Source organism: Myxine glutinosa, chromosome 6 (genome assembly GCF_964187855.1).
Source record: "Myxine glutinosa chromosome 6, kmMyxGlut1.1, whole genome shotgun sequence".
In the NCBI taxonomy this organism is placed as follows: Eukaryota; Metazoa; Chordata; class Myxini; order Myxiniformes; family Myxinidae; genus Myxine; species Myxine glutinosa.
The window spans coordinates 176,457,723-176,482,639 of record NC_136266.1 but is presented as its reverse complement, the minus strand read 5'-3'; the positions used below and the strand labels follow the sequence as shown (position 1 = coordinate 176,482,639).

Below are 24,917 nucleotides of genomic sequence, written 5' to 3'. Positions count from 1 at the left end.
AAGACACCCGGCTGGATTACAATAACACAATACGACACCAATGTTTCAATTCTCAAGACCTCCGGAGGAGATTATATTCGTACGGAAAGGTCAGATTACAGGGGCTAGAGGTATAATCACAGAAAGACAGGCACTTAGACACACTCTTATATTAACCCCGGACAGACGACAGACAAACGGGACAACGGCTGACTCACACGGGGGTTGATGACAGGAAAGCGGGTATCGATGGCTCCAGGTCCTCCTGGGCTCGGGGCAGGGTACAGTACGGTCCGGTCCGGTCCAAAGATGCGGGGAGGTATCGTCGCGCTGGGGGTGGCGGTGGCTTCTCTCTCCAAGCTGAGGCGCATCTCTCGTCACATCCGGCGCGGGGCCGCGTATATCCGGCGGGGAGTGACACGCCCTCGGCTCGTTAGCTCCGCCCCAGATGGAATCGGCACGTTGCTTCTCATTGGATGCGTGGGGGGGTTACTGGCTCCGCCCCTGACGAGGAGCTGACAGCCAGCCCCTTCGGGGTAACGCCGTGGAGCGCATGGTCATGGCGGGTAACCGAGCCGGTGTGAGGACGCACACTCCCCGCCCCTCTGTTGTTGTAGTCGTAGTTGTAGTTGTAATTGTTGTTGTAGTTGTTGTTATTGTTGTTGTTTGGGGAAGAAGATGGGAGGAGGTATGGGAAAGGTCCTAAACTCACTACTGATGCCATATAATCACATTCTGGTGCAACGAAGAGTCATAATTAATGGAGACGAGGCCTTAACTGACATAGAATAAGAATAGCTAGGAAGATGTCCGAAAGTTGTCTACGTGTGGTGCGGTGGACCTGGGCACGACATTTAATGGGGGAATAAGGGGAAGGTCGGCTCTACTGATTGTTATTTACATGCAATGGGACTAGGGAATGGGGGATTGGGGAAAGTTGGGGAGTATTGGAGAAAATAGGGGAATATTTACAAGCGGATATGGAGGCCAAATTCCATATTCGCAACAATATTATATTGAATTGAATTGAAATTTGAATTTTTCAATAATTAGGGGTACTTCTATGACCGCACTCTATGACCTCTAATAGCATGATTCTTGTTTATAAGACTATAAGGAAACTGTTAAGCTAAAAAAAAAAAAATCAAAAAAAAAATCACCTGTTCACCAGTACTACACCCTTAAAGGTTGCACCCCTAGTTAGTCCACAAGCAACACGTAGGCCACCATAGGACTTTAGTTATTTCATTATTATGTGTTTTAGATAAGGCCTGTGTTTCCAATAGTTGAATCTGCGTTGCGTCAATCAAATAAGATTAGGCCCATTCCGTCCATTTTGCGACCTCCCTCTCCAAGCGACGCCATTACGCGCCCCTACAGTCGGTGCCTTAGCGTTCGCTCAAGCGCTGCCATAAACCATGCGGTCAGGCCCGAGGAAAAAGGGGGCGGAACGCCAAGAAGAAGGTGTGGCCTGTCAACCAGCCATCAAAGGCGTGGCCGGTTAGCCCTCACCAGCCAACCAGGGCTGATGTAACATCACCGACAGGCGTGGCCTTGAGGCCACGTAGTGATCACGTGCTCGCATTATATAAGCGCGAACGCAAAGCCCTTTCACAGGACTTACACGGAGTTGGAGGCGCGCGCATTACCAAGAGGACTTGGTCGGGAGAGTGCATTGCAAAGGGACTACTTGTCGGGAGCGCTGGTTGCTTGAAGAGAGAGATACGGCAGCACTCGAGTGGAAGGTTGGCGGTAAAAAGGACTCTTGTTGGAGAGGCGCTTATACGAGTCTGATTGGGAAATGCGCACAAGTTTGGTTGGAGACCGGTTGGAGACCAGAACCGGAGCCTGGACTGGAGCCTCACCTGGAGCCTGGACCCCATCACCGGACCCTCTACCTGAACACCTACCAGCTACAATCCCCATGTGAGTGTGTATGTTTGTCTGGGGTATAGAATAAGACTGCTTTAAGACTGCCCTGTGTCCTGCTTCTTCTTCTTCCTTTCTTGTACATTCTTTCCTTTCCTCTTTTTGTTTGTAATAAATTCACCTGTTCTTTCTGGTTTCGTCTTAATCCTTTCGCTTTTGTCTTTTCTCAATTGAGTACCTGTGGCACGAGTAGGAACCACTCAGAATCGGGTTTAGTCTCATTGTTAACAGCTCGGATCGCGGATTGCTAACCGCTCGGCATTTTCCAACATATCCGTAGTTCGAGCGGGAGTTATTCCCTCATTTCTGGCCGGCGTTGGTATTTAGGTAGTAGTGAACCCCTAGGCCTAACAAACCCTATCTAACGCCGTGCCGGGAAGGATGTTATAACACCCAGGACTCGGGACGGCCAGCTAAAAAGACAAGGGGATTAACCCCCCCCCCCCTTTATAAGGGGAGAGCCGACCCCCGAGATCCGTAACAATATATATATATATTGTTGCAGTTCTCTCGCCGGCCTTCTCCCCTTATCAAGGGGGGATTAATCCCCTTGTCTTTACTGGGCCTGGCGGAACCGGGGCTTGCAACATCCCTTCCGGACAGCGCCAAATAGGGTTTCGGGACCAAATTCTCGCTCGTACCTAAGTACTCGCGCTGCCCTGGAAGCGAGGAAACAAGCCTCACACGAACCACGTGTGGTTGGAACACGCCGAGCGGTTTGCGTTCACGTGATCCGAGCAGTTATAATTAATGGACTCCGATTTAAGCGATATTATTCATGCCACGCTTAGTCAATGATGAAACCACAAAGACGATTGAATCAAGAAGAAAGAACAGATTGGTTTAATTATTATTACACGTATATACAGCTCAAGGACGAAGAGACACAGAGCAAGCTTAGACAGTCTTAATTACCCCAGAGACGACGGGCCCGTCTCACACTCACACGGGGTATTGCAGATGGGCAGGTGTTCCCCAGCGTGTCCAAGGATGGTCCTCGTCCAGCTCTCCAAGGTCCCCGGAACGTCCGTGAAGATGGAGGTAGGCGAAGGCAGGGACTCGTGGTGTGTCTCTCGAACCACGGAGATAATATCGGGGCAAACGGTAGAGAGGACTTTTACGGCAAAGGGCGGGACGGCTTTTACGGCAAAGGGCGGTTACTCAGCCTCGTTCACTCGCTTGGCTGAAATGCGCAAGTTCGTTATAAACGCGCCTGGCTGCGCCCACGTATATTCAACGACCAACTCCTCTTCTTCAATGCCTTGGTGTTTGTTAGCGTGCGCGTTCTCATGCGATGGTCAAGTTCATCAAGCGGTACAATGCGATTGCGAGTTCTAACATCAAGTCCCCTCTCTGCAAGTCCTGTGACGCAAGTCCTTTACAACGCTGCAGTCCTTTTGAGGGCTTTGCGCAGCGGGTTATATAGGCCCGCCCCGCGAACCTTCTGGAACTCACCAGACTCTTCTCACCACGCCCTCTGACGCCACCACCTCTGAGCTCTGATTGGCGGCTCATGCTTACCATCATCGCATCTGCCGCTCCTGCCCTCAACGCCGCCCCCACCTTCTTAGGCCTACCTCGTGTTAACTCGACTAAGGAACAACCCATGGGAAGCTAAATGGATTCCGCCTATAGAGGTAGAATGGTTTGCAGAAGTAGGACCTATTCTCCTGTCTTTACACAACGCAGAATTAACACTGGAAAGGGCCTACTCTCACACATACTAAGAAATAACTCTACTACAAATGAGGCTACATGTTACTTGTGTGACTATCTATGGGGGGCAACCTTTAACCTTTATTGAACTCACTTTACAAACCTCAAAACCGTAGCAATATATATATATATATATATATATATATATATATATATATATATATATATATATATATATAAAATATATATTGTCCTGTGGATGGCTCCATTAAGACAGAGCAGCCATGGGTGACGAATCAAGCTTACTTTGAGGCGTTATCCAATTGATGGTGGTCCTTGGTGGATGATACGCGAACAGAAGGAAGAAGAATACCGACTCACCTGTATGGGCCCGCACAGGCATCTTCACTCTGCAAATCAATTCAACCCGAGACGGATGTAAAATATACAAAAGGGATATTTATTTTACGGAACCCGAGAACAATGAACGCAACGGTAAAAACTAAGACCTCGGTTGGGATCTCACACACCTCACTTCAACAACAAGCACAAGGGAAGAATTAATAAACGAAACCGTTGTGTTATGTGTGGTGCGGCTTATCTCTGTCTGCAGTGTCAGGGATCGTCAGGGATCGTCGGTTCCAAGCACACAAGCCCGCCGCGGCTCCGATGTTGGTGGGAAGTAGGCCTCGATGCGCCCCCGTTCGCGCGCTGCCAGGCCAATGCACGCCGCTGCGCAGCAAGCCTTGTTTGCACCTCGGTCCCGTACGCGAACGCAGGCAAGGAGGATCGTCAGCGCTCCACCGCCTGTCGTCGCCCAACAAGCAAGGGTCCAAATGGGAAGAGGTCCAATGCAAGGAAAGAAGGGAAGAGGAAGAGTGTGTCCAGGGCAAGCAAGAGATCTAAGCACAAGAGACAGTTCCAATGAGTGGGCAGAGGGAGAGAGCAAAATTCCGGCGAGCGAGTGGTTTTACCGGCCATCTCATGATGTCAGCCCTCTTTCTCTCTCCAATCCCTGCCTCGCTTCTCCCCTCTTGAATGTTCCTATCACGTCCGTCGCTTCCCATTGGCCGAGCGCTTCGTGCTCCTTCCCTCAATCCGAGGGAAGCTTTCTGCCCTTCCCCCGGCCAATCACAAGTCCTTCCTACTCTGCAAATCGGCGGCCTGCTTCTTACCCCGCCCTTGACCAATCACGAGTCCTTCTGGGCGTGGCTATTGCCTGGCTTGCTTGATGTGTGTTACTATGTCAGCTGGTGATGTGGCTGGCTGTGGCTGCATTGGCAGCGTGCCAAACTGGCTTCCGGTGGGTTTAATGGTTATTGTGGCGAGGGGGGATTTAAGTAGTGTTTGTGTGGTGTTTTTAATGGTGGGATTTCTAATCTACGTGTCTATGTGCATTGCCATATGGGACAATGGGATGACCACAGGTTTGACACACCTGGGAATTAGCTTAATCCCTATTCTACTTATCACAAAGCCATCCTCGTATGACCACAAAGATACACTTAATCCGAACAAACCGCCTAAACAGAACTTATTACAGGTGAGGTTCCCTATCACAACAGTCGAAGCACCTACCTATGCAGATCTACCTGGATCTATCTATATATGCCCTACCCCAACATTCATAACAATATATATATATATATAGCTTCCATATTTTTTAACTTCTGAAAATAACATTGGCTTGGCCTACATGGCACCCACATAGGGCACAGTTCAAAGCTCACTCAAAGCCCAAGTCCAGTTCGGCCTGCCTAACTGATGAAAACTCATGTGGGCTCCAGCTGGTCTTGCTGGCTGGGTTCTGTCATATGAAAACCACCACCATTTCATCCGAATCTTTAAAAAGTCATACCAAAGACTTCAAAAATGGCATGTGCTGCTTCCTTGCTTGAAAAGGTAGAGCACGAACAAACCCCTTTGGTTGGCATCCATGGGTAGGTTGAAATTCCTCTTGCGGAAATGCCCCTCTGAGTAGGTGAGAAAAGTGGTGCTATTGTTATGATGTCGCTGGTACCCAGTGTATCCCGCGAAGTGATGGTAGTTCCAGCACTTCCCCCAAGCTCAGTGGCTGTGTTAAGTGCTTGTCTCATCAGTATGTCTGCGTGTGTGTGTGTGTGTGTGTGTGTGTGTGTGTGTGTGTGTGTGTGTGTGTGTGTGTCAGCTCTATTACGAGCTTTAGCCCAAGTATTTGGGTATTTTGGGTAGCCCAAGTATTTAGCCCAAGTATTTTCATGGTACACTGAATCTTGTGGTGAGGCGGTTGCCCTGAAACAACTTGCCTTTGCCTCTTGGAAGGCGAATCCAAATGAAGGCAATCTCCATTCCTTCCACCAAGCTCGGAAGAAGTGTGTGTCTACCCTCAGGAGAGCCAGGAAACACTATCTCTCTACTCTCAAGACTGAACTCTCAAACCTGTCTCCATCCTCCAAATCCTGGTGGCATCTGGTCAAATCTGTTTCTGGTGTTTGTTCCACCTCCATCCCCTCCCTTACCTCAAATGGCTACACAGTTGACACCGCACGTGACAAAGCCGAATGCCTCGACTCAAAATATTGTGTCCCAAACCCATCTCTCTTTGTACCCACCTTACCTAGTCGTACCCAGCTGCTCCTGGACTCTGTGTCCTTCTCTCCTGACAAGGTGAAGTTTCTGTCAAACCTCGACTCTGATTCTGCAACTGGACCAGACGGCAACAGCCCACGGGTCCTAAAATTCTGTTCTTCCGCTCTTTCACTCCCTCTCTCTGTTCTCTTCACCCTCTCTTTTGCTCAAGGTCATCTGCCATCTGCTTGGAAATCAGCCAACATTACCGCTTTACACAAGAAAGGTGCAAAAACAGATCCTTGCAACTACAGACCCATCAGCCTGCTGCCAATAATCAGTAAGGTCATGGAATCAATCATTGCTTCTGACATCAAATCCTTCCTCCTCTTCTCCAATGGCTTGATCTTGGATCATCAATTTTGATTCAGACCAGGCCATTCTACTCTGGACATGCTGCTTCTGCTGTCTCAACAATGGATGGAGGTCCTGAATGCGAAACAGGAAATCAGAGCTGTCTCCCTTGACATATCTCGCACCTTCAATACGGTCTGGCACCCCGCCCTGCTAACCAAACTCCCCTCCTATGGTATCCATGGAAACCTCCATGCATGTCTTGCAGACTTCCTCTCTGGTCGCAGTCAACGTGTGGCCCTGAATGGAGTTCTCTCATCTCCCCTTCCTGTTCAGGCTGTAGTTCCTCAAGGCAGTGTTGTGGGCCCTGTGCTTTTTCTCGTCTTCATCAATGATCTCTCCGACTGTCTGGAAAATCCTATCTCTTTGCTGATGACTCCACTCTCTGCCGCTCCATATCTCAACCCTCAGATCGGCAGGCAGCAGCCTCTTCACTCTCTGCAGACCTGGATAACATCACAAACTGGTCAAACAAGTGGAACATGTCTTTCAATCCTGACAAATCTCACTCTCACTTTGCCTCTCCGAAAAGACCGACTGGACAACCTTCCCATCTACTTTCTGAACAATCCTCTTGAAGAAGTTCTGTCACTCAAGCTTTTGGGCCTCACTATCAACCATGATCTTTCCTGGGAAAACCACATTTCCAAGCTGGCCTCCAAAGCCAGTCGCCGACTGGGCATCCTCCGTCATGCAAAGTCCTTTCCGGGCACTTCTGAGCTCCTCACCACATACAAAGCTTTCATCCGCAGCTTAATGGAATACTGCTCTCCCCTCTGGGCTGGTGCTCCTGCCTCACACCTAGCTCTGCTTCACACTGTTGAAACAAAAGCATTCAGAATCATTGGAATCTCCCGTAATGAAGCTGATTCTGAGGGCCTTTTTCCCTTTCACCGCAAGCAGGTTGGTGGTTTTTCTGTCTTTTACAGACTCCTCTCCGGCCTTGCTCCTCCTGCTCTGTCTGTGCTCTACTCCCCAAATATTCCTGCAGGACGCACAAGATCTGCCAACAACCCTCTTCTGGTGAAGCTGCCAAAATCAAGACTCTCTGCATTGGTGGGAGCGATTCATTAAGATTAAAATTGACGGTCTTAATCAAAGCTCTGATCAATCGGATGAAAATGGATTGTTTTTCAGATTAAAATTGATTATTTTAAAAAGTTTTACCTTGGGTTGACCTTTGACTTTTTGACCTTCGGTGCCCGGCGGTGACGTCACACAGCGCCCGGCCCCCTTCGGTGCCCGGCTATGACGTCACACAGCGCTTGGAGATGGAATAAGAAAAGGAGCGGTATACAAGAAGACACGAATCCTAAAACTGTCGAATATTTATCTAAATTTGACACGAGATTTTAATTTGTTACAAACCACCTTCCCCATATTTCAGGAGCGTCAAACTACAGATCATTAACACCATCAGCAGAGGGAGATGTACTAATCAATCCCAATGGCAATAGCGGGTGATGTTTCACATACTACGTATTTATTATATGTACTTCGTTTGGAGAGATTTCTGAGGTAAAGTCGATTGTTTATTCGAGTTTACGATTATTTATCAGTTCATTAGTTATACACGATATTCTGGACGAGCCTTAATATGTCGGAGATGGCCACAGGATCCACAGTATTTGCGTTATTGCGTACGTAATTAATAGACGATTTCCGTTCGCTTTAATCAAGGCGCTGCGGACATATTAATCGGACATATTAATCTCCGAGAGCGCAAATTGGATGTTTATTCGGGTCAAAAATCGATTCGAGGGTTTTTTTAAAGGTTATTTTTTGTTGCCTCAACCGATCGAACGACGTCCTTTGAGGAAAACTTGCGCGTTACGTCAACGGACACTGGGCCTACGTCACTGCACGTCCTGGGAGATACCTGCCACGTACGGGACGACAACATTGGCTCTACTTCGTAAATGAAAGGCAACACAAGAGTACCACAAACAATGCGTTGGTGACCTATTTTTTGCACTCGACTTACGACGAAGGCCGCGCGCCTTGGCACGTGACGTCAGGCGCGTTTTTGCGTGACGTCACGCGCCGTGTGTCGGGTCAAAGGCGGCGCGAGGTTCTGTGGGAGAAGTGATGCTCTTGGTACTCGTACCGAGATTCGTGCTGGGATCGCAACGTTGCGTGGCTGACTCGGCCGCTGCTTCCTCGCATTTGGAAGCCGCAGGTTCGTGAGTGAAACTGAAACATCCTGTTAGATTGTTTGGTTGCGCGGGACGTGCATCACTCTTGTGAACACGACACGAAGATTGATTCCTGTTTCCTCTGAAAGTCGATGCGCGCTGTGGTATTTAATAATAATATCCAATGTAAATATCTTCGATCGAGTCGGGGTCGGTTCGGGGAAGCGCTCAGCGCTGCACGATCCGGGGATGTTACCACAGTCGACGGGACTTGGTGCTTGTTCGTTAATAATGGGTGCTCGAAGACCAGAGTTCGGTCCATCCGTTGGCGGTCAGGTACTCACCCTGTCATTGTTTGTCTGCAACGTCCGTTCTTTGCAGGTAGCATGGAGTCTTGCGTTGGAGACGCGTCCCAGGAGTCTGCAAGGATGTGGATGGCTTCACAGACATCATGGATTCCGGAGCATGGATAGAAGACGCCGGTACGTAGGCCTTGCACTCCAATCGATCAATGTGGTGGCTGCACCGTTTCTCTTGGTACAGATGTGTATTTGCTTCAGATTCGGGTCTCTAATTGCCTGAGACCGAAGCAGAGCGTAAAGTCTGGTTCAAATTACACGTTAAGCTACTTGTTGAAATATTCGCTTGTGCATTTCTTCCGAACATTGTGTACACTTGGTAAGATGCAGACGAACTGGATACTGGTAAAAAAAAACTATGGATTTGTTTGACTGGCATTCCCGACGATTTTGTGAAACTGGTGGAAGCGACCGTGGAACTGGTGGAAGCGACTGTGGAACTGGTGGAAGCGACCGTGGAACTGGTGGAAGCGACCGTGGAACTGGTGGAAGCGACCGTGGAACTGGTGGAAGCGACCGTGGAACTGGTGGAAGCGACTGTCATACTGGTGGAAGCGACCGTGGAACTGGTGGAAGCGACCGTGGAACTGGTGGAAGCGACCGTGGAACTGTTGGAAGCGACCGTGGAACTGTTGGAAGCGACCGTGGAACTGTTGGAAGCGACTATGGAACTGGTGGAAGCGACTGTGGAACTGGTGGAAGCGACTGTGGAACTGGTGGAAGCGACTGTCAAACTGGTGGAAGCGACTGTCAAACTGGTGGAAGCGACTGTCAAACTGGTGGAAGCGACTGTCAAACTGGTGGAAGTGACTGTCAAACTGGTGGAAGCGACTGTCAAACTGGTGGAAGCGACTCTCAAACTGGTGGAAGTGACTGTGGAACTGGTGGAAGTGACTGTGGAACTGGTGGAAACGACTGTGGAACTGGTGGAAGCGACTGTGGAACTGGTGGAAGCGACTGTCGATCTGGTGGGAGCGACTGTCGGACTAGACTGCTGGACGCGGATGTCGGACTAGACTGGTGGACGCGGCTGTCGGACTAGACTGGTGGACGCGGTTGTCGGACGAGACTGGTGGACGTGGCTGTCGGATGACGAGACATGGCTGACCTCACCAGTAGAACAGGAGTGCTGTGCACACCAAATGCAAAATCACTTCATTGTGTAATTTGGTGTGGTGGTGGTGTTGCTTGTGGTTGTTGTTTCAGGCCCTTGAGTGTTAGAGAATGACACAGAATGGACAAAAAGTAACCATGATATCATTTTAGAGGGAAGAGGGGAATATTAAGCATCAGGAATTATACATTACGATAAAGTAAAATACCTCAAAACAGCTTTGTACAGTAATTACCAGGACAATATTACAATGTGCAAAAAAAATTATGATTTAAAATAGAGCAAATCGACTTTTCTGCAAAAAACAATCAACAATGCATAAAATGGTGAACAATCAAAGGGAGGCGCAAAGCTCCCCTCCTTTTATATAAGGGATCGTTTCTCTGTATGCAGCTTTAACATGAGGACTGCAAATACGTTTCTCGGCTTCTACTGGACAAAATCGGCTGGAAATTTCAGAAGTAAATGCTTTGTACATGGAGGGTAATATGTTCCAAATTTCAGCAACGTCTGTTTCCACATTCGTGAGTTTTATTTAGAAAACCCTCAAAATCACGTTGGTGTCCGTCCGTCCGTCCGCCCGTCCGCCTGTCCATCCGTCCATAGCTTATAGAAAATGTCGAGCAATAGAAAAGAAGGAACATTCAAAAAAATCTTGTGCATGCTGTACTACCCTTGTGTTCTTAGGAGGAATCGGTTCATCCCTCAGTGCCAGTTCTGCTTACCAAAAGTGGCCCACTGGGCAGCTCGCATACTTCGCTCGCGCGCCGCCACCGTACCACGGAGAGTGAGCGTGCGTGCGCCCGGCTCCGAAGATGCGAGCCGGACGTCTTACCCATTCAAAGTTTGAGAATAGGTTGAAGCCGTTTCGGCCCCAATGCCTCTAGTCGGTCACTTTACTGGATAAAACTGCACATCCAGCGAGAGCTCCCGCTATCCTGAGGGAAACTTCAGAGGGAACCAGCTACTAGATGGTTCGATTGGTCTTTCGCCCTTCCAGCTATACCTGGTGGAACCTTTTGCAATGTTTACCTCTGCCACCGAAGGTGGATGGAGGTTATATTTTCACCCCTGTCTGTCTGTTTGTTGGTTTGTGAACAAGATATCTCAAAAAGTTGTTGACGGATTCAGACGAAATTTGGCAGAAAGGTAGTGTATGTGACACGGACTAAATGATTAGATTTTGGTGAAGATCCGGATCCGGATCCGGATACTATAATTTTTAAAGTAGATTCTTCACCATTGGGAGATAGATCCAAAGATGATACATAGCACGATATGTCAAAAAGCTATACATGGATTTGGACGAAACTTGGCAGAAAGGTAGTGTATGTGACACGGACTAAATGATTAGATTTTGGTGAAGATCCGGATCCAGATCCGGATACTATAATTTTAAAAGTAGATTATTCACCATTGGGAGATAGATCCAAAGACGATACATAGCACGATATCTCAAAAAGTTATACACGGATTTGAACGAAACTTGGTGGAGTGGTTGTGTGTGACAAGGACGAATCGTTTCGATTTTGGTGAAGATCTAAATATGGATTCGGATAAGAGAATTATTTATTTTTAAGTGATTCTTCACCATTGAGAGATCAGGCGAAAAGCGATATATAACATGATATTAAAAAAAGTTATGGACAAATCATGACTAAACTTGGTGGATGAGTTGGTTAGGTGACAAGAACAAGTCGATTAGATTTTGGTTCAGGTCCGAATCAAGATCCGTCCTATCAGTGGGATACAAAACGTAAACTGTTCAGCATGGCGGAGATATGCTCTCTACTGAGTGCCATTCTAGTTTAACTTTGCTATAAGGGGTGTTACGGATTCGTCACTTCCGTTGTTGTAGTTTTCATCCACTGTAAACATTTTTGATTCCATGTACTATTATTGTTTTCAAAAGGTTTATTGTGTATGAACTGTTTTCAAAAGTTGAAAAAGTTAGTGTTAAAAGAAACTGGAAACCGGATCGGGAACCGGACGACGACAAAGAAGAAGAAAAAAGAAGGCGGAGCGAGTGGAGTCGGACAAGAAGCATAGTTGCTTTGCGGTCTGGAGAGAACATTGGCGAGCAAGAGTCACGAGTGAACTTTGGGTTTCCCAGGAAAGGGATTCCTGCGACAGAGTTGTTATCGCTGTGACAGATTCACCTGCGTGTCAGGTTTTGCGATCGATTCCGAAGAGAATCCTCGTCGTGCCGTTACGTCTCGAGTACGGGCCGTCGGCCATTTTGACTCGTGCACTTTGTGCGTCAAGCAAGGTTTCTTTGCTTCGCTTCAGCCGTTCTCACCGCATTCAGACGTTTATCTGGTGTGTGTGTGTGCAACGCAGATTATGAAGGTAAATCTGAGGTTCGCCGACTGTGAGCCGTGAAACGTCCATACCCGAGGGTGTGATTTTCCAGTCGCCTGGAGGGCGCCTTTGGATTTCCCAGTTGCCTTGAGGGTGCCTTGGTGCAGCTTTGGCCGTGTGGCTTGGCCGTCATCCGGACGGGATTCTGGTCTCGATTAGACATCGTTCTGACGATCGCTGGAGCGGATCGACTTTGGCTTGAAGCCGGGATCGACTTCGGCTTGAAACCGGAATCAACTTTGGTTTGAAGCAGGGAAAGAGACATTGGGAATGTTCTTGGTTCACTCACTTGGAGCACAGTGAGTTATATGTTACGAAACTGATGGTGCCATCATAGGATATATATTGATTGTACTTTTGATTACTATTATTGTTGTACTGTTATTCTTGTGTGATCTTAATGCAATATTTGTTTGTTGGTAACAATTGGTGTGGCTTCACCAGTGATCTTTGACATACAGAATAACACGTTTCTGCCGTGACTCCCCTCGGGGCTCGGAGGTAGACCGTGACCAGGGGGTTGGGGAGTAGCACGTAACAGGGGGGAGTATGGGAATTGCAGTGGCCCGCCACTGATTTCTCTCTCGTTTAATCTGTCTTGATCTTGATCTCTCGTTTAATCTGTTTTGATCTGCCCATGCTTTGGTTGGAATTGTAGATATGATTGACTCCCTCAAGCTTTAACTGCACTGTACAATTCAGTGTCCAAGATAGCTTCAATTAAAGGGTCTTTTTGTTGCACTTGTTCCTGTCTTTTACCAGTTTGTTACCAGGATATAACCACGTGCCATGTATGGCAACCATACCTGTGGGTGTTCGGTAGGGGAGGGGGCACATGTGCTATCAGGCTGCACGCAAGACTAAAGCTGCGTGCATGTTCTTTCCCCACAGTGAAACTTCATCGGATCAGGGCATATACACATGCTTATCATTCTTGCACTTTGGTTAAAAAAGCAACTTCCATTGGTGTCTGTCGAGATTTGCTCACAAAAATGGTTTGCAGCAAAATCTCAAAGGTGGACCTGCATCCATATCCATTGTCACCCTTATACTGGGTGTGGGTGCCAGTGCAAGAAGAGACAGAAGGGAGAGGATAACTACATGAACTACATGAACTATACTTAATACATTTATGCAAAATATCTCAACAATTGCTCGAATGTTTTCAGGCAAGTGACTAAGGCTAATTACTATATTTGGGATAGTTGAATTTTAAGATTGTGAAGTAGCAATGTATTACATTGTCGTAATTTTTTTTGCTTGGTGGTTCTGAAAGATTGGATGCAATGTTCGTCCTATCTGAGTACACAGCTCATGATGCTGAGATCCCAGGTTCAAATCCCATATGCTGTGCTCGGTGTGCTGATATGTGCATTGTCTCTTAAGGTCCTTGCAATACATTGTAAAAGTCTATGACTGATGTCTCCCTAATGTCCTTGTCATGCATGAGCCTTACGCTGTGTTGACACACATATTGTTGCATGTTACGTAGTCCATTTCTTATTACCAATAATTTTGATCCATAGCAAAGTTTTGACATTCACATGAAAGTATTTAATACAGGCCAGATGACGGGTTACAAACTTGGCGTCACTAGAAGGCAGGGCCCAGAGTGGTCAATCACGTGATGAATGTTGCCATGAAAATTTACTAGGACTCCGAGTTACTCCAAACTACCAGACAGAGTAATTTAGTATGTCCAACGTACTACCACAGCTCTGGAATTTACCGAGTGTTAACCTTTCTGTGTAAACAAACCGTTAGGTTTCAAGAAAAAAGAAAACAACATTTACTACCTCCACCACCAAAGGTGGACGGAGGTTATGCTTTGGACGGAGGTCTGGAGGTCTGGAGTGGACGGAGGTCTGTTTGCCTGTGAGCAGGATATCTCAAAAAGTTATGGACAGATTCGACCGAAACATGGTGGACAGGTTGGGTGTGTGACAAGGACGAGTCAATTCAATCGTGGTGAAGTTCCGAATCCAGATAAGATAATTTGTTTTTAATTCTTAAAGTGATTCTTCATTATTGAGAGATAGGGCATAAAACGATATATAGCATGATATTTCAAGAAGTTGCCTCACTGACTTTTCCCATCATTTTACTTCACTAAATGTTCCATTCCAAGGAATTTAAACGTGGGAGGAGGCCCATCAAAGCCTGTGCTCGTATTGCCAACATATGGCTTTTGTCCATGCTCTATCCTTTTTAAATGCTGAGCATCAAGCAAGGAAGCAGCACGTACCATTTAAAAAAAAAGTTTCTTGTATGACTTGGTTTGCGGTTCGAACCACCGACCTCCCAGACTCACGAGGCGTTCTAAAAATTGCGCTCCAACAATTTACATCTGGGAGGCAAATAGTCGCTGGCAATTCGGACAATCGTGAATCAGATATTCAATTACATAACAGCTAGCTGATGGAACTTGGGGAAAAAAGTTTCAATCTTTTGTGTTCAAATTATGCAAGATGTGTGATTATGAATCAATATATTTTATAATAAAGTACTGTGTTTGGAATTGTGCAATTCCTGTCACGTACAGTTTTTCTGTTTTGATCAAGTTAGTGCAAGAAAGAAACATCCATGATGTTTGTGACACGTCTCTGCTACTTCACCTTCTCTGGAGATCATAAGATATTACAGGCACAACAGTACCTTTGAAGTCCTCTTCCATTGAGGAGGTGAAGGGTAAAAGGTTTCATGACAATGCAAATATCATTAGGAGGGAGGAGAGCTGTGGCTAGTAGAGGAAATTAGGGGAGCATGAGTTGCAAAATATTTAGGACCTCTCAAATAATTTGTACAGGTGAGAAAGCATAAATACACTATTTTAAGTGCTATTTATTAATTTATTAATTTATTATAAATACGCAATATATTTTATTTATTTTTGACCTTTTTCAAGTCATTATGCAAAAGCTTGATGAATACAGTGTTTGTGAATTTTCTTTATCACACACCATGAAGGAACAACCCAAATCTCACATGGGTGCCATTCTGAAGAGCTTTTAACATGAGGAAGCTGTGCCAATAATGATATAAATTGCAAACTGCAATCAGAGATTGCAGACCCTCGCCAGGATGTTTTTTCAGTGGTTTTTAAGGATTTTGTGTTAAAAACAAATATGGCGGCCGAACCACGTGACCGATTACGTCATCATTATTTTTTTTCTCCACCAATGTATCCCGAGAGCCGAGATGATGCTCTAAATTTCATCTTGATCGGATGAAGTTTTGTACTTGTCGAATTATGATGTTTTGATGGAGGCACCAATGACATCATCATCAGCATATTTTATTCCCCATGGAGAGTTCTTTACAATGAGCCATGTCTTAATTTTTTCCATGCAGCCCTTTTGGAGATACAGAGGTGCAATGTTTTTGGTTTTTCCAAGATGGCGGCCGAACCACGTGACGTATGACGTCATAATTTTTTTCCTCCACTAATTTATCCCAAGATGACGCTCAAGAAATTTCATCTTGATCGGATGAAGTTTGGTACTTGTCGAATTATGACGTCATAATGGAGGCACCTATGACATCATCATTAACATATTTTATTGCCCATGGAGAGTTCTTTGCAATGAGCCATGTCTCAATTTTTTTTTATGCAGCGCTGGGAGATAGAGGTGCAAAGTTTTTCGGTTTTTCCAAGATGGCGCCCATACCACGTGACCTATGACGTCATAATTGTCATTAAAAAATTCTACAGGTGGAGTTGCACCTATGGTGGAAATTTCCTGTCAATCGGACCAACGGTTGCCGAGAAAATTCTATTTATTCTGTGCGGACAAACAGACAACCGGACCCAAATGCAATACCCTCTCCTCCTGCGAGGGTAATAACGGCCAAAGTATACCCAATTGTTTTTTTTTTATTGTTCTAATCTTACCATAATTCACCAAATGTCTGTCTGTCTGTCGGTCTGTCTGTTCGAAGGTACCGTAAAAACTGCTGAACCGATCTCAACGATATTTTGGGTGGATAATCCTGGGATATCCAGGAGTAAAATAGGCTATTTAGTTTTCCCAATTTCAGCTTTGGTTGGACTCCAGCATTCTCAGGCTTGGACTCGCGTATAACATTTGCGTTCACATAACGTTCATTGTTCTCATTGGGACGATGTTGTTTTCCCGGGTGCCGCACAAACGGCTGCACCGATCGAACTCGGTGACCTCAGACAAAGACCTTTTATAAGGACACGGGTTGAATCCCTGCTTGAGAGAATTCGAACTCATTTCAACTGAAGGAAACACGTATCGGGAGTACATACGACATAGTGATTGTGAACACGATTAGTTTAATCTCTACATGAGAGAATTCCACATAGCTATTTGGGCGGTGAATACGCTAACAGATCGCTGTCTCCATCGATCTTGCCAAGGCCGTAACAGCTATCGACTCAAAATCCTTTTAGCTGTTGATTTGGTAGTTTTTACAATGAAGGAAACACGTATCGGGAGTACATACGACATCGGGAGGACTAACTGCACGCGTCTTCAGTATCAAGCTTAAATCTGTCATGGCGGATCTGAAGAGCGGAATGCTTGGAGAAGTGGTGGGATACTTCGGCATGAAGGACGATCAGAAACGTGGACTCCCACACTGCCACATCCTGCTGATACTTGCTCCTGCATGACGTTATTTTCCCAGGTGCCGCACAAACGGCTGCACCGATCGAGATTTAACGGATGTTTATATAAATTGTTCAAAATAAAAAAAGCCTTCAATTTCTGATATTTAGCCTTTTTATTTGGGCCTCCCAATTGAAGCCCCGCCCATAGGGCGGGTACCGTTGCTAATTACCAAAATGCACATTTCTAACCATGTCAGGTATGAGTGCGAGTTGAAAACTTTGTCGATTTCTACGTGAGATCTCGTACGTCCGACTTCAATCTATTTTTTTAATGAAACTTTTCATTTTTCTGATACAATTTGCCAGAGGTGTTTAGGGGTCAACTGCACTGTAGACGAGCACCGTGGAGAGTCGATAATCAAGGGCAGGCAGATCCTTTGGCAAGGGCAGGCATATTCGACAATCAAATGGAGATGTCCTCTCTGAGTCCGGGAGGACGGTGGTTCATTGAAACTAGGCCTGTGCATATCCTGTATTTTGCTAAACGTGACAATTGTCTGTTTGTTGAGTGTGTACACTTGTGAATGTTAAAATCTACGAAGTCACCATAAAAACATTTAGTCCAACTTAAGTTAAATATTTCTCCAAGAGTAATTATATACCGGGAGCCCAGGGGGGTCAGCCTAGCTGGAAAGTTAACCAATTTTCATGAATATAGCAATGGTCCATGTGCATGTCCATATAAGGAAATGGACGTCTGCCGGGCACATTATGGTGGGTGTGGTCAAAAGGGCCATTAGAAAGGGACCCCAAAATTGAGCTAGATCAGCTCTGTGAGTTAACCTGATAAAACCTACAGTCACGTGAAAAAGTAAGTACACCCCATGTAAAGTTTTGACTTTTTCAACATATTTCAACATACAGCTATTTGATCTTCATAGCAACAATATTGAAAGATAAAGGTGATATAATACAACAAATATCATGAAGCATTTACATTTTGTAGTCCATTGTATAATTTAAATAAACATCAATGCGAATTTCGCATGTGGAAAAAGTAAGTACACCCCTACATTTATCTCTATGACAAATACCGAAAATTAGAATCAGGTGCACCAGCTCAGGTGCAAATGATTAGTACAACGTTAGAGAGGATCTTGGAGGAACCTGTCTTATTTAAACCTCAGACATTTAGTTTGGTTTGCGCCTTGTTGTTGAAGTGTGCGGCGTCACCATGCCTAGATCAAAAGAGCTCTCTGAGGCCTTCAGAAAGAAGGTTATAGATGCCTACGAGTCTGGGAAGGGATTTAAAAAGATCTCCAAACAATTTGAAATCAATCATTCGACTGTCTGGAAGATCATCTACAAGTGAAGAAGATTCCAAACAACTGCCAACTTGTTCAGGCTAGGCCGCCCCAGCAAGTTCAGCCCGAGAGCAGACCGCAAGATGCTGAAAGAAGTCTCTAAGAACCCCAGAATGTCATCACGGGACCTACAGGTAGCTCTGGCTACTCTTGATGTCAAAGTGCACGAGTCTACCATTAAAAGAGGCTGCACAAATTTGATCTACATGGGAGGTGTGCCAGGAGGAAACCTTTGCTGTCCAGAAAGAACATCAGGGCAAGTCTAAAGTTTGCCAATGAACACCTAGGCAAAGACCAGCACTTCTGGAACAATGTGCCCTGGACAGATGAGTCAAAGGTAGAGCTATTTGGCCACAGTACCAGAAGACATGTTTGGCGAAAACCAAAGACAGCATTTGACCACAAGACCTGATACCAACTGTAAAGCATGGTGGTGGAAATATTATGGTTTGGGGCAGCTTTGCTGCATCAGGGCCTGGACAGCTCACCATCATATAATCCACAATGAATTCTTCATTGTACCAGAGGGTGCTTGAGGATAATGTGAGGCCATCTGTCGGAAAGTTGAAGCTCAACCGAAGGTGGACCTTGCAACATGACAATGACCCTAAACATACCAGTAAATCCACCAAGTAATGGCTGAAAAGAAAGAAATGGAGGGTTCTGGAATGGCCAAGTCAAAGCCCGGATCTAAATCCCATCGACATGTTGTGGGGGATTTGAAACGAGCTGTGCATGCAAGAAACCCCTCAAACATCACACAGCTGAAAGAATTCTGCATGGAGGAGTGGGCAAAAATTTCTCCCAGCCGATGTCAGAGACTGGTGGACAGTTATACGAAATGCCTACTTGAGGTTGTTTCTGCCAAAGGGGGCAATACCACCTGTTAGAGCCAAGGGTGTACTTACATTTTCCACATGCGAAATTTGCATTTATGTTTATTTAAATTATATAATGGACTACAAAATGTAAATGTTTCATGATATTTGTTATATTATATCATGTTTATCTGTCAATATTGTTGAAATGAAGATCAAATAGCTGAATGTTGAAATATGTTGAAAAGGTCAAAACTTTACATGGGGTGTACTTACTTTTTCACGTGACTGTACATGAAATAGTTCGGCATAGTCCCAGATATCATGAATGACCACTGCCAGACATTTTCAGTGGTGGGTTGTGCCTTCCAGACTTACATAACCGGCACCCTAAAATTGAGCTAGATCAGTTCGTGAGTTAACCCGGTGAAACCTACTGGAAAATGTTCGGCATAGTCCCAGATATCATGAATGACCACTGCCAGACAGTTTCAGTGGTGGGCTATGGCTGCGAGACACCCCCGACTGACTCCACCCTCAAAATTGAGCGAGATCAGCTCGTAAGTTAACCCGGTGAAACCTACTGGAAAATGTTCGGCATAGTCCCAGATATTATGAATGGCCCCTGCCAGACATTTTCAATGGTGGGGTGTGCCCGCCAGACTTACATAACCGGTACTCCAAAATTGAGCTAGGACAGCTCGTGAGTTGACCCGGTGAAACCTACTGGAAAATGTTCGGCCTTGTTCCAGATATCATGAATGACCACTGCCAGACAAGTTTCAGTGGTGGGGTGTGCCCACCAGACACCCCCAATGCCACCACCCCAAAATTGAGCTGGATCAGATCGAGAGTTAACCTGATGATAATAAAATTGAGAATAAAATACTATGGAATAACAGCAACATAACTTTTGAAAATCAGATGTTTTATTTCAAGTCATGGGAAAAGCATGGAGTTGTAAGGTATAACACGTCATTTGTCATGGGTATTGTAAAGACGCTGACGTTATCTGTTTAATGTAATACGTTGCCGAAACTAGAGTCCCTGTATAAAGAGAGTTGCGCCATGTGCTGACCCGAGATTTCTGGTCACGTGATTTTGTGGCGCCATTTTGTGTCTAACTTCACCGTGCGTGAACGTCAGCTTGGTACGGGAATGTTGTTTATTGCCAAACAAAATGACTGGTTGTTCTGATTTTGGTTGTTCAAACCAATCTGGGAAATATAAGATGTATAGATTTCCAAATGATAAAGTCAGAAGACAAATTTGGGAAGCGAAAGTCAGACGAAAGAGCTGGAAAGCGATCGACTCCTCGAGACTCTGCCAGGTAGGCCCACGCCGCTTGATGATCGATGTTCAAAAGCAATTCTATCTGCTCGGTTTTTTTTTGGTTGTCTGTCCGTTGAAAACCCTTTTAAAGGGAAGTGATTTGTGTTTGTTTATAATCTTCAAGGAGCTGACCAAAAATGCATTTCTGTGGGAAGAACCCTGCTCAATTTTTTTCGGGTAGTCCTAGCGGACCGCATATTGTCATTGATTGATGAAATGTCCCGGTACAGTGACATTGCCTGGTCTGCGGTTGGGTAGTCTGCGGGCAATGTCACTGTACTTTTTCACTTGTGAGGAATGAACGGAGCAGTGATGAGTCACTTGTGAGGAGTGAACGGAGTAGTGATGGTGTCTCACTTGTGAGGAGTGAACAGAGTAGTGATGAGTCTCACTTGTGAGGAGTGAACGGAGTAGTGATGAGTCTCACTTGTGAGGAGTGAACGGAGTAGTGATGAGTTTCACTTGTGAGGAGTGAATGTAGTGGGATGAAGTGTTGGTCTGGTCAGAGTGTTGTATTACGGGCATAGTTTTCTTATGGTCTGAATGTATGAATCATGTTCTGTACTGAATGTATGAACCAAGTTTTGTACTGAATGTTTACTGTGTTGGCCTCATCGTGTTCCTGGTGAAATTAAACAAGTTATGGTGAATACGACGTCTTATCTGTGCTTTTCCATATCTGTTCGACTCAACGAACCGTGCACACTGCAGGTATTTTTAAAAGTTTTTTCTCTGTTTAATTACGGCTTGGCGCAGTCGAAAATTAAGTGTTAATTAAGTCGCCAGCTATGAAACATATTAATCGATCAGGCAATATCCATCAGAGTTCTGGGCAAGGGTGTAGTAATAAATGAACGTTTCAATCTTACTAGATGCCGATGACGTTTTCCTTATGTCAGAGACAGAAGCTGACTTGCAGCTTGTTAAATCATTACAATGGAAATTTAATATAAATGTCGATAAAACTAAAGTTGTACACTATAGAAATATGGCAATACCACGTACAGAATTTGTTTTAAGTGTGTTAGACTATATATGTCGGCTGGAAGTCCTACACCGGAATTGCTCTCGGCACCCTTTAAAAAATATTGGATATGCCCACACTCCTTTCTAAAAGTTATTAAAATTCAGAGAACGACAGCATTGGTTTGTCTTACTTATAATGTTAGCTCTTATATGCAGTGTTGGCTTGTAATATGCATTGCCATACCACTTTTAATATCACCACACAGCTCTTTTTCACGGCAATAGCTGAGTTTTTGACAAAACAAATATCACCTGTATGTAATAATAAGACTAAATAATAAATATGTGTAGTAAATTTTTTTTTAGCAGGTTTAGAATATATCACCCCATATCGCGAATGTACATGTATATCTAATCCGACACACTTAGACACAAAATGGCGTCCAAATTTGAGTTGACACAACTCTCTATATACAGGGACTCTAGCCGAAACTATTATTTCCCTTTAAGTTCGTAATATTAAAGAAAGCGTTTCCGATATCATGGTTGGATAAATTGCATACTGCTGAAACAGGTATGGATTAGGCAGGGGAACAATTTATAGAAATGTCAACTGAAAATGCTATCAATGTTTTAAACATGAAAACAAAACACTTCTACTCATTGATTGTAGAGAAAAAGAAAAAGATAGAACCTGATGTATTTTATCTTTGGCAACAACGATGAGCTGTGGTACCATGAGGTCGATGCTGACATCGGTACTATGTGGTTTTACGGTGCCATGAGTGCCGCTGTAAATGGCATCTGATGCCATTGCAGTTACCTTTCGGTCGAGTAACTTGTGTGCACCACTGAAAGTTAGTGTCATGCCACCAAGGAGACATCTGAAGAACAGGTCCAGCTGTGCTGGTATCTCTGGCGGTGCATTCCTTCAAATTTTGGACTGTTGCAGGATTTGGGGTCTTGGTCTTCGGGAGCTGCATCATCAGAGATCTAAGATGGAGAGCGGCCCATCTTAACTTGTTATCCAGTTCATACCGTTTAGAATCCTCATAAAGGCGAGCCTTGGCATCCTCTTCTGGAAGAGCAGAAGTATAGATGAAGTTGCCTTTCTGAGGGTCTGCCAGTTTTATTGTGATTTTTTTCTTCTTTGAAATGGTCTTTTACCTTCCTGGTAAGATTTTGAGCTGTGTAGGCTTGGAGGTCTGCCCCATCTCCTCAGACACTGGTGTACTCCTCTTTGTACATGCAAGTAAATCACTAACTAACACAGATCGTTGCTTTCCTAGCACCTCATTCTGGATATATGAAAGCAGAGATGCAAATGCTCTCTTGTGGTAGGACTGAGACGAGCTCCCTTCATTGGGCCTATCTTGATCATCAGTCTTCCTCAGGAACTGGACACGGCATGATTTGTGGTATTCTGCTTCCTTTGCGATCAGGTCCACGCCACTCCGAATGAGACTCTTGATACGTTCGTTTTTCGAAGACTTTACCCGATGGCAAAGTGACTCACAACCGGCAACTGTCGCTATCTTCAGTCTGGGCTCCTCTTTTTCCATTTTTCTTCTTATGGATTTTGCCACAGAAAATACAAGTCCCTTTCAACAGGCCCTGCTGATCCAACTTGGGAAGGACACTGCAGCGTCTTGTTTGGATAGAAGCCTTTTTGGCAGTGGGTTCATCATCAGGTGGCAGGGGTTGTCAGGCGCTTCACTGCTGTGTAATGCTTAAGACAAGAAGGGTGATAGCTGACAGTAGATTCGTGATCACTGCTTACCAAAATCTGTTGTGTGAGAATAATGCATTGTATTAAAAAATCCCCAGAGCCACACTTTTGCTAACACCCATTATAAAAAGAAATGACTGCAGTAATACGTATTAAATATTAATTGAGAGGAATCAAAATTGACATTTTTCGTGGTATGGGCATAAGCTTACCTTGAGGGAAATGGTTCAGTCACATGTACAAGAATGATCATAATGGTCCAGTCAGACACGAAAAATATATGCCTTCATTTCCCTCAATCAAGAAAAGAGCATAAATAAACATTGTTTAGCTTTAAAGTTAATGACCGTACAGCTAAGCATATAGGCTCCACTTGTAGTAAATAGTGTGAGTAACCTTGGCTGCATAAGGTTCATTGAATGAATGAATGATCGTTTTAAGGCCATTTTTCCCCTCTAGAGCGGGGGTTAGCCTTGCGGGTCCCATGACAATCATGGTTCCCTGTTTGAAGCAATGTTTTTATGGCCGGATGCCCTTCCTGACGCCAACCCTTGGTCACGCTCTTACGATGCGCAGGGATACCGTGTACCTATTCTAAATCGGGGTACACACCGTGATCATTCATCCCAGCAAGCTGGTACTCAATTTGCCGACCTCGGAAGGATGACAGGCTGAGTCAACCCCCCTGGCGTTAATTCAGCGATCGACCGGGATTCGAACCCAGGATCCTAGGATCCCAAGCCAGTACCCTAACCGCTAAGCCAACACCAGGCTTGAATTGACATGTCTATATCAGTGGATAAGGTAGACCTAATTAATGGACAAGTGGCCCTCCATATGATGGATGGACAGCATCAGCAGGAGGGTGAGGGTTAGGTGAATTTTATGCATTTTGTGATTAGGCCTCAGCGCTATTCTGGTAACATACACGTACCTGATGGATTCAAAGGGATGTAGATGTACATGTACCGCTTTGCATCATCATAAACACACTGATTTTGAGTATAGTTACAAAGGAGAGACTTCTCTTAAATCTTTAAGTTTTAAAGCTTGATTAATGAGATAATAGGTGGCAGCATGATATCTATGGGGAGCAATTTAAGTAACAAAACTTACCTCTCATACTGTTTATAATATCTTCTTGGATGTGTTGATGACTGATCATTAATAAAATGAGTTAGGTTGCAGTGATAAGATAAATTGACTACTTGATTCCTATTTTAAACTGACTATTTCCCACACATATACCGGTAAAAGTGTCACAAAAAGTAATGCATGTAAAGTAACATGCCTGGCACCTTGTTGTCCAGGTTTGGTCAAATACATGCGGATATTGATAATTGTGAGTAAATTACAAAGCCACAGAATCAAGAGATAAATTGGGCTTTTTCTCAGCTCAATCTAGCCGTCTAGCTCAATGGAACGGGGGGGGGGGGGGGGGGGGGCGTTCGGGGGTGTCTGGTGGGCACACCCGCCACTGAAAATGTCTGGCAGTGGTCATTCATGATATCTGGGGCTATGCCGAACTATTTCATGTAGGTTTCACCGGGTTAACTTACGAGCTGATCTAGCTCAATTTTGGGGTGGTGGCATTCAGAGGTGTCTGGCGGGCACAACCCACCACTGAAAATGTCTGGC

The 24,917-nt window shown here is 45.1% G+C and overlaps 1 protein-coding gene across 2 annotated transcripts in view; it reads left to right on the top strand.

Moving 5' to 3' along the window:
- Nucleotides 1-8,545: 8,545 nt before the first annotated feature.
- Nucleotides 8,546-24,917, top strand: part of LOC137428973 (KAT8 regulatory NSL complex subunit 1) — a 241,691-nt gene continuing 225,319 nt past the window's right edge. Inside the window, exons 1-2 of one of the 2 annotated variants that reach the window (XM_078780889.1) lie at nucleotides 8,546-8,704; nucleotides 9,042-9,142. The gene's annotated coding sequence lies outside the window, so the exon portion shown is untranslated. The remainder of the gene's footprint in view (nucleotides 8,705-9,041; nucleotides 9,143-24,917) is intronic. The other variant, XM_068118907.2, reaches the window with a different exon arrangement.